The sequence below is a fragment of the Protopterus annectens genome, chromosome 2.part0, assembly GCF_019279795.1.
Source record: "Protopterus annectens isolate FY-2018-M chromosome 2.part0, PAN1.0, whole genome shotgun sequence".
Lineage (NCBI taxonomy): Eukaryota > Metazoa > Chordata > Ceratodontiformes > Protopteridae > Protopterus > Protopterus annectens.
The window spans coordinates 1,338,394,330-1,338,408,276 of NC_056728.1; positions in this window are offsets into that span (position 1 = coordinate 1,338,394,330).

The window sequence follows — 13,947 nt, forward strand, 5'->3', positions numbered from 1 at the left end:
AATGGACAAAAGGACAAACCTCCTAAACTTAAATGGCAAGCTATCCAAATTCACTTGTAACATCACCAGACCCATCACCTACACAGCTAATGTTTATATAAAGGACTTTTATTCCTACATAAATAAGTGCCCAGACCTGTCTGTGTCTATGAGAGCCAAATATAATGAGAAGTTTAAGAACAAACTGCATTGGTGGTCCACCAGCTTAAATAAACTTTATGATATGAGACAAAAAAATCTTCTTAAACCATAGAACATATCTAAAATTCCTCATATTAAGGACCATAACAAAAATAACAGTAAGGAACTAAAAGTGACTTTCAGGAATAGTAAGGTCAGTCATGAACTTACATTTGCTTATGAAGCCAATGATAATTTACAAGTCCTTCTTTAGTTACATTAAGAAACTGAGAAATAACATCCAGCAGTGTTCTGAACCAGTGGCATAGCTAGTGTGAGGTGAAGGGGCAGCTGCCATGTTGGGGATGTGATCAGTAGATCTCCCTTGGTCTTAAAATGCAATACCAGCAAAATTGCTGCCACAACTAAAGCAGTTTAGAGCTCCTTGTGTGGCACAAATCGTAGGAGCTGCTTGTTACAAATGTAGTAAGCCGTATGTTAAAGTTTGAAAAGTACATCAGAGCATACCTAGCTTGCACCTTAGATAAGGATCTGGAACAGATTTTTTTTTTTGTTTGCTCTTACTTCAAGTTGAGGAGGGACACCAGACTGGTGGACAGGAACAGCACTGAGCACAAGAATAACTAGCTACACCTCTGTTTTGAACTTATCCAAAATGTTGGTCAGACCTAGTAGACATAGTAAATAAAGAGCAGACAGTCTTAGTGCAAGCTTTACACCTGAAATAGCTATCTTAATTTTTCAAACTCCTAAATACTTTACACCTCCTAATATCTTTCTAAGATCAAAAATACTTCCATGGGGCCTGATATTTTACCTAGATGCTTAATAAATAATGCCAAATATGTCCTTATTGAACCCCCCCTTAAATTTTAACCACTCTTTTATACATTAACGCACTGGAAAAATTAGTATCTTGTATAACAGGAGTCTACCAGGGGCATGAACCCACATCACAGCTTTAAAGGAGCGGCAATAAGCAAATTAGTTTTTTGTAAAAGAAAATAAATAGCTGCAATATTTGAATAGTAGTGGCCTAAGCATTTGAAGAATGCATGTGAAATTATTTATGATATTATGCCTCTGTTAAATATGCCAGCTTCTGAGGAGAAGTTTGTCTACTGAGAGCTACTATACAGAACTATCAGGTGTGTGTTGCAGCAAAATTGTATATGGATCACATGAGTGGAGATATTTATAATAAGTTAAATTGCCTACGTTGTTTGTGGTGATTTGTATGAAGATATTCAATGCATGCACTTACGCAGGTGTTACTTCTTGTGAGTGGGTAATGAGATATTCAATGCATACACTTAGGCAGATGTTACTTCTTGTGAGTGGGTAATGAGATATTGAATGCATACACTTAGGCAGATGTTACTTCTTGTGAGTGGGTAATGATCATGGTTCTTATTTTCCTTATGGGGGAATTCTAGAGATCACCTGGTGGGCTGATGTTTGGTGTACTCTTCCTGGGTTACAACTATATTATACTGAAGAAGGAGGGATGGCTTTATATTATTAGAGGAGTCTGTATAAGCCAATAGGGAGCACTTAAGGAAGTTGTACGGGTGGCTTTAGTTTCTTTGGGAATGCATTTCTTCTCTTTTCCATTTTCATAACACCCAAACTATATTATTGGCTACTTAATTGTATTAGTGTCTACTGACCAGTGTGGCTACCTAACTCTTGGAATCTGATGAAGAAGGACTGTTGTACATTGCCCAGCTATAGCTCTACTTTGGTTGGATGTCTGAGACACAAGTGGGGTGTGTGGTCTTGACTGGGCATCACTATTGGAGACTCTCATTATGGATGAATGAGGTCAGGAACTCTATGTTATACTCGGCCCCAGAAATGGTGAATGTGTGGGAATGTATCTCAGAAACAAATCCTGGGCAAAATGGCGTACTATTAAGAATCCTACAGATCACCAAACCTTTAGGCAACATAGAAATAATATAAAAAATGCCATCCAGTTAGACAAAAAGAACTTTTACCTCCAATTACAGCACATCTACCACAAGGAACCACAAAAGTTTTGGACTAGCATTAACAAACTTCTATACCCATGTCAATCTATCACTCCCAACCCACTAGGCTCTAACCCTGAGAATCCCACACATACTGCTAATGCCTTCAATTCTTTCTTCACAGACGCCATCCAAACTCTTGCTAGCCATCTATCTCCTGATACTCAAATCTGCCTACTTCTACTACAAACCCACCCCCATCATTTCATTTACAACCAGTGGCTACTTCCTTTATTTGCTCCCTTCTCCAAAAATTAAAACCTACCACCCCCTCAGCTGACCAACTCCCGTCAGAATTCCTGCAAAAAGGGGCTAAAGGCATTGCCTATCTCATTTCCATTCTCATCAATAGAACCATAAGTGAAGGAACTATCCCATCTATCTGGAAAATTTCTCATATCATCCCACTACATAAAGGGGGGAACTTCAATGACTTCTCGAACTTTTGTCCTATAGATCTGCTATCTCCTCTTGCAAAAATAATGGAAAAGTGCATCCATAAGCAACTACCTAACCACCTTCTCCATAACAACTTACTTGCCAACTGTCAACATGGATTCAGACCTTTCCACAGTACCACCACTGCCCTGCTATCCTTTACAGACTGTATCAACAAAAACCGTAACAAAAATATTCTTTCCTCTGCAGTCTTCATTGATTTATCTAAAGCTTTTGACATGGTTAATCACCAACTCCTTCTACACATACCGAAATCCTTTTCACTCAATCCTCTAGCCATGAATTGGTTCAAATCTTACCTAGAAAACTGACAGCAGGCTGTACTCTGGCAAAATAAACTATCTAATCACCTTCCTATTTCCCTTGGTGTTCCACAGGGCTCCATATTAGGCCTACTCCTATTTTCCATTTATATTAATGACCTTCAATCAGCAATTCCACACACCACCTGCATTCAATATGCAGATTACTCTACTATAATCTGTTCAGCCACTTCTCAAACTGAACTTCAGTCTCTTACCCAAAAAGCTTTCAATACTGTAGAACAATGGTTATCAAACCGCTGCCTCCTCCTAAACCCCAAAAAACTAAACTGTTACTCCTCACACCAACCCAAAAGTCCACCCCTATACATTTCACACTCACATCTAATAATGGTACTCTTATTTTCTCCTGACCTAACCACTAAACTCTTAGGAATAACAATAAACAACAACCTCAACTTTGATACTCATATAAACAGCTCAATAAAATCAGTTAACACAAAACTGGGATCCCCTTACAGAATAAAACCCTTTCTTACACCAGTAGCTAGGACCGCTATAGCCAGAACTCACTTAATCTCCACTCTACTCCATGCTTCACCTATATACACTAATCTTTCCAAAAACAACCTCGACAAACTGGCAACATCCTATAATAATATTACTGCTAGATTTACTATAGGCTCTCCTTTCAGAGCTCATCACTGCCTGAATCTAAAACAACTTGACTGGCTAGAATTTCTTAACCAGCTTCAATTTCACCAGCTTGCTATAGCCCACAAGACCCTGTATCAACCCAGCAACACTCCAATACTCTCTAGCCTCGTTACACCTTGTAATAATCTCAAGAACTTATACTCCTCAAACAAACTGCTGATCAATACTTCCAGATCCAACAACTCAGCAGGTGACTCCCTGTACTCTAACACTGTTGGAAAACTATGGAATCTACTACCCACTGAACTCACAACTCAGACTTCTCTCTCACTTTTTAAAAGGAATTTAAAATTATTTCTCAATACACACTGGCTATGCTCCTGTACTAACCCTAACTAACTTTTTTCCTTTACACTAATTATCACTCTACATCTTTATAATCTTACCCTTAAAGAATCAATATACCATGTTATTGCAAATAAAAGTTATGTATATATGTATATTGTGCCCTGTCTTGTACATTACCCTTTGCTGCTTACTGCTCATGTTATGCTCACTATGAGTATTGTATTTTGTACTTTTTAAAAACTAATGTTTTTATGTAACAATAGCTGTTTTTTTAGTTTGATCTGTTATGACTTTTATATTAATTTTGTATGTTTCTTGGAGCTTTTCTTCCCGGGCCTCTACTGAAAATGGACGTATATCCAGCTAGACTAGCCCGGTTAACAAATGTAAAATAAAAAAAATAAAAAAATAATGTAACTGAAACTCATAATCCAAAACTGGTGACACAGAACATTAATAGGATGGTGGGCAACCCTGTGAGGAAGTCCTCTCTGTCTCAATACTTAAGATTGGCACACCTTTCTCCAATTCACCTGCAAGAGACCCATCTTCCTAAGAAGAAACATCTAAAGTGTTCCCAGCATGATTGTCAGTTGGCATGTTCTTTATTCTATGTTAAGACTTCTAGGCATATGGACACAGCCATTTTACAATGCAAAGCTTTTACTGACTTTATGGTTTAGATTGTCCCAGAAAAAAATGAGGTAGTCTTACACATCACGGTCAATAAAAGGGCCAATATTTTTCTTTTCTTCTTTTTCTTCTCTTTCCTTTATATTCAGGGTAAGAGACTAGACCAATATGATGAATCATACAGTGGATTTTGCCATAGAGATCTAATAGTGGTCAGTGATTTTAATTGCATCACTTCCTGCTAAGACTGCATCACAATAAACAACCACAAGACGTCAGTCTCCCTTAAGAAGTATGTTACAGTTATGTTGGAAATGGGTTTGAAAGATGAAGGAAATGCTGATGTGGCTGGAGGTCATTTTATACATTAGTATACAGTCTGTTACATTAATCTACAGTGTATAACTCATTCAAGATAGTCTAGGTGCATGCAAGTCATACTTTAGTTCCTATGTGTTCCTCTTTGTGAGTGCCTTGTAGTCTCGTACTAGGTCATACTTCTTTAATTAATTTATTTGGATTGCATGACATTTGGAAACTGCCAACAATTTCAAGACTACCTGCCATCTGCATGAAATTACTCAAACATCCAGGACTGGCTGGGCTCCGTGTCGTAATATTTTGGATATTTAAATTGCGCACAAGAAGACAATTCCCCAGCTAAACAGGACGCCTGTGAAGGTTACTGGTACTCAAAATACGCTTGTGGTACTGGTGTATAAATGACTCTGAAGCTATGATATAACTCCTTTCTTTGCCCAGAATATACTGCAGCGTAACTGGAAGAGAACTTCAAGTCATGTGTTAGAAAAAAACAGGTCAGATTTAGTGAGATATTTATTTGAATGGAACAGCCATGATGGAGAACCTGAATCTTGAAACTTACATGGCCATACAACATAGGCTGATATTGTTGGTTAGGAGGGCAAACATTCAAGGTATGCCTAGCCAAACCATAACAATCAAATGTCAGTCCCCTGAGGAAGCGGTGCACTCTTTTCGTAAATCTTGTCTGCCTTCAAGCATTTTGTGGTGATACAGACGCTTATGGAGGTTCAGTAGCAGAGCAGAGCGTTTGTTGTGGGATTTTTGTTATCTGCACATTGACCTTGTATTAAGCAGAATAACTTAAGAGCCAACTCATCCGCGATGAATTAGATCAGGCCTTAAAGTCCCTTGTAACTGGGAAAATATCTGGTATAGACAGGCTTCTTTACAAATACACAACAATATGGAGATGGATGTGAAGGAATATTTTGGAGGAGCTGAATCTCTCTGGTGAAGGATCTGACTCCTCCCATTTATTGTTTTGGAGACACTCATTAATGGCAATGACACTGAAACCAGGAGTAAATCCAAGGTTCTGTGCAAATTACTGATCAATATGCCCACTGATTGCTGAATAAAATTTATATATGGCTATTTAGTCAGAATATTCAAGCAGGTAATGACCTTGTTTGATTGTTTGGAAATAGGCAAGTGTCACTCCGAAGAAGCAGGTGAATATGTGGAGGGTTTTAGGCATATTAGGTAGGATCAGACGTTGATACAGTATGTGTCTTTCAGTGGTAGTTCCTTTTTAAGATTCTGAGCAGGGCTTGGCTCCTTTGTGAACTAGTAAAAGCAAAATTAAGATGTATGATTGTCCAAGGCAGTGTGTCTGTATGTTGGGGGAAGGGAATTAAAATAAGATCTCACCAAATAATAATATGAGACACTGGTGCTGGTTGTCCATTTTATTAGTTTTGTTTGCTTTTCAGCCCCTTACAAGCTGCGGTGGTGCAGCGGTAGCGTTGTTGCCTCACAGCAAGAGGTTCTCCCATTCGATTCTCGGCTTGGGTTGAGAGTCCCTTCTGTGTGGAGTCTGCATATCCTCCCCACGGTCGAGGGGGCATTCGAAAGACATGCGTTAAATGGGCGTGCCTTCTTTAAAGGTTGGGTGTCGGGCTGGCAACTCAACACCATAAAAACCAACTGCCAATAATTAGCTGACCGGAGTTCCACTGTGGCGACCCCTATCCGGGAAAAGCCGAACGACAAACAACAACAGATATGGTAAGATGACATTTGTAATGTTTAATGTAGTGTCTCTTTAATATTCCCATAAAGCTATACCATGCTGGATATCATGTGACTCTGTCATGCTAAGACATTGTTGCCATCTTACTAAATGATGGAATTGCTAATCCACTAGCTTCAGTGTACCTGTATGGTTATTTATACATCATATGTGTTTACAATGGAAAACTGCACTCATCTTACCTCATCACAAGACAGTACTGAGGACTGTGAACAGCAATGATATAGGCTTATCCTTATTCCAGTTGTGCATAGGTGATGATACTTTTTACTTTTGCCAACCCAGAAGTACATTTTCCTGAAAACTCTGAGCAGCTGGGAGTATTTGGGAAGATGGCAGATTATAAAATACAGTAAATACTGATAAACTGCAAGAGTTATGTTTAAACTTAGCCTTTTAATGGAGCTCATTGAGAAATGCGCAGCTTTGTGGGACAGGTACAACTTCAAATATTGCATAGTTACTATCTATGGATCTAGGGAAAGGACATGGACTACTGTGGATGATGAGAACCATACACGCAATAGTTGGGTAGCATAGGACACTGTTCTGAGTGCTGGTATATCCAGGGTCAGAAATTAGATATTCTTAAATCAGTACTGGTTTTAAAATTATATGCCCAGTTTGGCATCTATGGTACACCTCTATTGTTTCTACTGCAGAGATGGGAAATACGTTAGCAAGGTTCTTTTAAGCATCACCGGCCTCCAGAGTGAATACAGAATAGTAATTAAGAGCATATTATGAGAAATTTAATTGCAGATCTTAGTACCTATATATGAGTCATCTTACTATTGTGATACAATTAATTAACCCAGCCTTTAAAGCCCCTTTGAAGATTTTAGGAAGAGCCTTATTCAATTCCTAAAAAAAAAAAAAAAAAAAAAAAAAGATCTAAGCTGGGACCCATATGACCCTGTCCTTGAGATTATTCACTTGTTAAAGGGTGCTTCATTAAGAATTTGCAGATACTACATAAAAGTTTAATTTAGAATACACTTCCTAGGGACAAGACCTACTTGGTAAAACAGCATTTTGAAAGATTCATTCCGTCATTTTGCCTGTTTTCTTTATATTAGTACAAAATTGTTTCGAGAAGGGATGAGACATACTTCAACTCTGGACTGAGTAAATATAGAAGTGAAAATTCAAGGTGAAAGTTTTCTAACTTTTCATGATGACAGTTTGCAGTGTGAGACACGATTACAAGTAATGCTAAGTCAGTGGTGAACAGAAATGAAGATGGAAATCTCAAGATGAATTTCAGTGGAGTCACCAATAAGTGAGGACTGTTTTTCAAACCTTTTAGAATCAACAATGTAAGTAATAGAAAAAGCCCAAGTACACACAAAAGCCAATACTGGTATCAAAGTGGAAACAAATGTAGCAAATAACCAGCAAGGCTACCACTACCATAAGATAACCATAGACAAGTTTATTAAAACAAGGATAAGCACTTCCGCATTCATAAGTGCTTCATCAGATCCATATAAATCTAAAACAAACATTTCAAATTTAAAATAGGCACGAATCAATCACATTGCTTAAAAATCAATCAGCCAATAAAATCAGTAAAATCATTCATTATACATGTAACTTCCATCTTTTAGGGCTGGTTTGAGGCATACATTTGCATTGATACCTAGAAATTTTAGGGCTTACAATCTAAATATCCATTTTTATTCTAAGCTTTCTAAGCACTTATTAAGGTCACCACCCCTAAGATTAACCTTTACACATTGTAGCACCCTAAAAGAGAACATATGTTGTGGGTTCTCTTGAGTGTGTTTTGCCAGGGCATTCTTAACATTATGTGCCTTGATATCATACAAGTGTCTCAGGATCCTGTCTTTAAACGTCTGTACAGTTTGTCCTACATAAAAACTGGAACAATCATTGCAAGTAGCCAGGTACACCACATTCTGTGTCTGACAATCTGCATAGAACCTGGGCTTAAAAGTGAAGTCAAATGCTCGATGTTTAAACTGTTGCTTTTTGTTGAGCATAGAGCAAGCTTTACATCTATGACAAGGAAAACTACCTAGTCTCCAGGAGATATTACCAATAGACTTTTGTTTTGAATCACATAGCAACTGTTTTAGGTTGTTTGAATTCCTAAAACCAAAACCAGGTTTATGACCTATAATTTCTGCTGATCTAGCATCTGTAATCAGGTTACTATCATTGGTGTGTTTGGTAAAGAACCACAGACCATTCTGTGTGTTCACTTTTCTCCTTTTACTTCCCCCATGCTTAAGAGCATGACCATGAGAAGTAAGGTCTAGCTGTGGGGTTTCTATTACTTACACCTTGTTTAGTCATCATATTTATTAATTCCTTATTATAACCCCTGGCCTGAAACAGAGCTGTTAGTAGCTCCATGTTTCTAATGCAATCACTGTCCCTTGTACATAATCTAGAAATCCTTGTAAATTGGCCCTTAATAACACTGGAAAAAAAACATATCTTGGGTGCATACTTTCATGTGTTAACAAGCTGTTTTTCCAACAAGCTTTCTTATAAACTGTAGTGTCAATGCCCTGATCTGGATTTTATTTAGCTTCACATCTAGAAATTCTATGCTGAAAATGGACAATGTGTGGGTAAAACTCAAAAACTAGTAGTATTATTGATGAACATCAAAAATTGTTGTAAATCACTCTCATTACCAGCCCATAAAATAAATACATTATCCACAAAATGCTAATAAAGCTTGATGTAACCTGAAAACAAATCATTATTCAAAATGTACTTCTCCTCCCAATAATGCATTACCAAATTGGCATATGAATTAGCGCATGGGGTGCCCATAGCAACACCCCATTGCTGTAGGTAAACCTCTTGTCCAAACATAAAAGCATTGTTTTCCAATATTAATTCTAAAAGTATGCAAATGAGCATAATTGTATCACTCTTCTAATCACTTTTAGTTCATAACAATTCCCTCACAGCCTGTATGCCAAACTTATTGGGTATGCTCGTGAACAGATTTTTAACATCAAGTGTTACAAACAAGCTATTAGAAATGTTATTGTTATTGTCAGTTAAATGGCATTTTAAATCCATAAGAAAATTATTTGTGTCTTTTAAAACAGTAGTCAAAGTGCTTATAACCTTTTTTAACTTGTCTTTTACAGAAATAGATAGGGGCTCTGTGACCCATCCTGCCCCTGCCACTATGGGTCTCAGTGGTGGATGCAGGGGGTCTTTATGTACAGTGGGTAACCCCTTTATCTCAGGTAACATAGGTTGTTCTTCTGAGAAAAAAAATGATACATTTGTTCATCTATAATGCGACTCATAAGTAGATCATATAACATATCTTGAGCCTGTTTTCTCAACCTATTTATGTCCACCTTATTGATTCTTTTATAGGTACTATTGTCTTGTAGTAGATTATACATAGAATTACAATAGTCTGTGTGATTTAATATCACCAGCGCTCCCCCTTTTTCCGCCGGTCTTGCAACAATATCTTTATTATTTCTAAGGGATGACAACGCTTTATGTTCTGCCAGACTAAGCTTATAAAAACCTTTTTTATGTGGAGTACCCAAGGATTGTATAATCTCTTGTTAACCTATTTGTACAAAAGTACTTACATTTTGTGGCAATTGTGGGTTAAACAAACTGGGCCTTCTAAACCCAGCCATACTTCTTCATTCCATCCTCCAAACATCAATTTCAGGGTTACATTATGTGCAAAGAGATGTAAATCCAAAAGCACCTCACTCACGTCGAAGGAAGCCACGGGAATAAACAATAAACCTTCATTCAGGACCGCCATCTCATTGGCATCAAGTTTATACCCAGATAAGTTCACAATCAGATTTTCTGTTTACGAAGTTTCCTGTTTGACGGCTAGCATTCTACTGATAGCTTTCTCTTCAATCACCCCCTGCTGGTGGAATGTGTGGATGTCCTGGCACTTACTTTCATTGGCAGCAGGAAATCCATCACAAAGAATGGATTTTTGGATTGCGCTCGTTTCTCTTCATACCTTAGACCTTCCTGGTTTAAAGGTGGCGTGTTATTACCATTGTTTGCTTCTACTGAAATCGAGTTCTGTGTACTCACAGATGAACTATGAACATTTTTAACAGTGGTATCTGACTCATCCATTATTAAGTGCGCTGCTTCCATAGCTTTGGGAGTCAGTTCTATAGAGATGGAGGTCTTTCTTAAACTCTCCTTCTCTAATTGCCTTGGCCACACAAACACATTACCATTACTGAAGTCTCTGTAATTCCATTGTAATTTCCTCATTTTAGTTTATTTTAACTTCACTTCATGGCCTGTTATATTGTTGAACACTGCTTCTAAGGTTCATTCATATGGTTTACCTTTAAGCTGATAAAACAGTTTACTTTGAAGTAGTTCAATCTGATGGAAAAGCTCATCCCCTAATGGGTTAAAATAATCTAGACCTTTTAGAATCAGTCAAACAGAGGTTTGTTTATCAATACTTTTAAGCTCAGTCACATGGACAGCACTGTTGCATCTTTGTAAGTCACTTCACCCTCAGTGTTTCAGTGTTTCAGTGCTTCTGGGTTACCCCTGAGAAGGGAAAGTTGTGCCCAGTAGGCTTATCTAGTTAACAAAAAAAAAACTGTCCTATATTTGAAAAAGGCTTCACTTTTCTTAGGGGTGCAATTAAATGGCATTCTGGTTATTGCTAATACATGATTAGAGCTGTATTCTTTTTGTTTAAGCCTGACTATGCTATGAACTGTATATATCCAATTTTAATCTGAGTGGGGCTCTTGTTTCCCTTCTTTTCCCTCTGTATTCCCCCTTTTCCTTTGTAGTTTGTATGATTGTTTTGAGAAGTTGCAATAAATATTTTAACAAAAAAGTAGCTGAGGAAGCAAATATCTCTCAGTTTAAGTTTGCCATCACATCAATAAAGGAGGACTTACATTAAAAAATCATGAGCTGTAATTTCTTTATAATGATATATTATGTTTCTTCATCCAAGCACAAATACACATTCTTCAAGACAGACAAGGTGGTGATTTGTTTTCTTAGGATTCCTGAATAGGATGGATGTACCTATCCTATATTTATCACTTAACAAGGAAACAGTCTATAGGATTCATGTGACTACAGTCTTTATTCAGTTTATGAATTCCGTATAAGCAACCTTTGACAGCAGTTTTAGGGCATTCATGAATGCCTCCAGCAAATGTTTCATCAGTGCTAGGGCAGACATAAATATCTCCTGATAAAGCCCATCCAGACTATGGAATTTTTTTTTAATTTTTTTATCATTTTGATTTCTTCCTCCACCTCTACCCTGGTTTATCGGAGGTATGAAGGAGTGTACCTGTTTACATGCCAGTCACATTAGAGAACACCTTTGAAGAAAAGTTTGAATTTGATCAACCTGGTGGAACTTCTTAATGGCAATGCTATACTTGCTGCATCAGGTTTTAATTTTCTACCTTAAACAGCCTTTAAGTTTATACTACTCAAAACCAGCACAGGAAGCCCCTCCCTATGAGAGTTCTATAACTTCTCCCACCTACTCCTTAAACCAGCCATTGAACCATTTCGTATCCAGTAACGATTGGGACACTATCCAAGTCACAGGAAAGTTTATGCTTTGTACGTAATTTTCATTAACGATTGATAATGATAACAACACATAAGAGAACTGTATAGATGAGCCTAGGACAATACCGATTCTAAAGTTCAATGCTATGCACAGCTGAATGATGCACGTACTGTACTTCTGAAGTGGGTACAGAGGTGTCCATATTGATCAGACTCAGATGCAGGAATAATCTTTTCAGATATTTTGTAGGTACTGGTGACCCAAAAGGGGACACAGAGGAAGAACCTGTTCTCAAACAGTTCAAATACCCATATAGTCTTGAATATTCCTCAACAGGACATGACGGAGATATATGCTGGGTATCGCTATCATGCGTCAATCTGTCTGGACGCTTACCATGGCTAAGCTGGAAATATATATTCCTTGGTGGGTACCAGATTAAAACGTGAGGCCTGGGTCTAACTGAGAGGAATAGCTACCCTAGTCTTTTCCAAGAACTATAACAGGAATCAGTGGCAGTAATAAACACCGTGTTTTGCAGATCTTGCTAATTTGCTTCATCATGTTGTATTGCCTAGAAGAGTACAAAACTTTACAACTTAAAAAAGTCTTTCGGCTTTTCCCGGTTAGAGGTCGCCACAGTGGAACTCCGGTCCGCTAATGATTGGCAGTAGATTTTTACATACTGGCTTGCCGGGCCTAATGCACAACCTTCAACGAAGGAACGCCCATTCATGCATGTTGCCACACAGAAGACGCTATTTCATTAAAATGTATTAACTATATTTGCATTATTCATAATGCATAACAATTTGCCAGCATTACTATCTCATGCGTGGCTCTTTGTCAGAGGCACCTAGTGTGAAACTTTCAGTAGTATTGAGGTAATCTTTTGTATTAATTAGCTTATGAACTGAATGAATATTTTCAATGTTTTTGACTTGTAGCCAATAACTCATGTTCAGAGGACATAATGTGAAACACTCAATTGTTATATCTATATTGCATCCATTAATTTAATTAGAAAGAAATGCTGTGTCATGAAAATGAGTTAAAATACAGTAATAGACTGCTGCAGCATGCATTGCTAAATCACCATGCAGTGCTGTCATTAGTCAGAATTCATAAGTAAATTTATAAAAAAGATTAACAGATGATTTGGCAACTGTTGTACGTAATTGTAATAGAACACTATTTTTCCAATCTAATTAGAAATATACATATAACCATGCAAGAATTACTCAATTAAATTAACCTATTTTTCACTTTCTTGTGTCTTAATTAAATTAATGTTTTGTAAGCTAATCTACTGTCTCACTGGAACTTATTAAGCAATATGTGTAATTGGTAAAGCCAATAATTCAAACAAAATGCCTTTGTAGGATTTAACAAATTCATCAAGTACTACCAGTGAATTACACAAGCATGTGATATGGAAATGCTGTAAAGAATGTGCTGTTATTTTTTAACCAGCACTGGGAATTTTAAGAACTAATCTGGCTTGAAAGAAAGGTCACCTGATATAGACGTTCCAGCCAGTTTGCCAGCTTGATTAGTTATGCGCTTGACAAGTAGAGATAATCTTTAAAGGTCACAGTTTTCTGGACAGCTTTGATGGACTGTATTCTCATTGTGTGTATGGAACATGTTAAGAGCCATTACTAATTGTTCTGAAGAAATTAGGGGATCAAAAACAGAAGTCATTTTGCTGCCAAGTCAGTTTTAGCTTAAAGGTCAGTGAAAGAGTATTGGTACTAGCTTCTGTTTATTCCACTG